Genomic DNA, 2,156 nt, shown 5'->3' on the forward strand with positions numbered 1-2,156 from the left:
TTCGTTCTCACGCCCTCCCTCCCCGCGAAACCCTTGGTCGGAAGCGATCCATTGTTCCTAGTTCCCAGCAAGCAAGCTAGGCTCAACAACCAGGTATAGGTAAGGAAACAAAACGACTTTGCAGGAATAATAATAAAACCCGCGCCAGAGTTTCGACTTAACGACTTCTACAATACGGAGTACCGATGCGACTTAAGAGCCCTTCTGACAAGCCTAATCACTTAGCGTACCAGCCAGGAATCTCACCAAACCGAGAAAATAGAAAATTTCACACACAATCTGCCTCCTAGTCTGGAATCAACTCCTAGTTATGTACGGAGTGCTAGTACCAATGGCGTTCAGGCCGTTTTCCAACTCGATTTTTGAAACCCTAAGATGGAACCAAGTCCGTCAGCTCCCACGAACGCCTATTTTGATTTACCTCGATCTGTCCTCCGCGGATCTTGATCAATCGGGCGCCGTATCCCCGAATTCCGAAATTCGGTGGTTGGTTGTTGTGGGTGGCGTGCATGGAGCTTCCTCAGCCCTCTGTCAGTACCGAGCGAGCGAAAACTCTTATCAGCGTTCTTATACAGATCTGATCCAGTAGGAGGGAAATACGAGTGGCCCCAAATTCCGAAGCTAACCCAGCCGATCTGGTTTTGCCTGGTTAGTTACCGGCATTGACCGCATATTGCTCTCCCGAACATGTTGCCTCTATATACTAGTACAGAGTAACTATACAGTAATTACTGTACGATGGATCCATGGCAAATCTCACCATCCGAGGCATTCGGCAAACAAAAAAGTGGCTTGATGAGCTTGGAGGCCCGAAATTTTTCACAAATCTCCCTCAAGGTTACCCTGATATCATTATGTTACCTTGTTTGCCCTTGCCAATTATTCCCGTGCCCGAAGGAGACACCTGCTATTGCTGCGATTCCAATTTTAATGCTAAATATATCTTCATTGGTTTTGACGGACTGGAGTCTAGGTCACTATCCAGCAAGTCGGAGCAGCTCCGGTCTTCATACACGCCATCGCCGAGGAGTTGGCGAGGAGTTGATATTTTGGACGCCAAACAGTAGTAATAATGAACAGGAAGAAAGAAAAATGAAAAAAGAAACAAATAATTCAAGAAAACCTTTTCAAACCCCACAAGGCGGATCATTTAACCTACCTCTCCACTCCAATTAGGCTTCGTCTTGAGCGCTAAATAAGTTATTCCATTCTCAAGCCACATTTGGCGCAGGGATGTGCCGTCCAAAATCCAATTCCCATTTGCTTTGAGATACGTCTCTCGTGTTTTCGCCCTATGGAAACTTTTGCCCTAAATTTAACTTTAGGCGTCGAAGACAAGCCCCTGCATTGGCCCTAAGGCAATAATAACGTTTTCCAACGTTCTTCGGTCTTGCTGATGCGAACCAAGGGTATTGACAAGGGCCTCAGGTAAGGGTCAACAGGGACTCCTCAACATACGCAGCATGCCGGTCGGTTATCCATACCAGAACGAGGTTGGCAAGCGAAGTAGACTCAATCTCCTTGACATGCTAGACGATGGTGCAGGGCATTGGCGTGCAAGGCGAGGAAGAGCACACTGAATGAAATAAGCAAACAAAAAGAGAAAAGAGAAAGGTGGATATCTGATATCGTAGCGCTATGCGGTGTAACTGTTGAGCGGGTCCCCTTTCCAACATTTTGATCTGCGTTTCGCAATTTTGATACTATATCTGCGGGGTATATCAACGAGGGAACGGGAAGGATGAAGCGGCCCGCCAGTTTACTGAAATTCAAGCTTGGAAGAATTTGCTGCAGCTTCAAGCGGAATTGTTGCCAGAGAACAAAGAAATATATTCGATCTTGCATCCCGTATGAATGCCCTGTCCCAAGCTTCTTCCACACAATTTGAACAGTTGAAAGGGAGTCAAATGGCATTGGCAAGGATTGAGGGGATGGGGTGAGATACTTCTTTCCATGCCCTCAATATCTGAAATTTGTTTAGATATCTACCCGAGATATGTGAACGTGCTCCTTGGCGAGGGAAGGCTGGCTGGTTGCCCTCCTTTCCCTGACCACAAACTTTGAGGCATCTTGACAAGGGCCTTATTTTACTTCTCCTTTATCTAGAGCTTAACACCCCGAGAACAACCTTCAAATTGCTTCGGGGATTGCTCCCC

This window comes from Histoplasma capsulatum, genomic scaffold, assembly GCF_000149585.1.
Source record: "Histoplasma capsulatum NAm1 scaffold_1 genomic scaffold, whole genome shotgun sequence".
In the NCBI taxonomy this organism is placed as follows: domain Eukaryota; kingdom Fungi; phylum Ascomycota; class Eurotiomycetes; order Onygenales; family Ajellomycetaceae; genus Histoplasma; species Histoplasma mississippiense.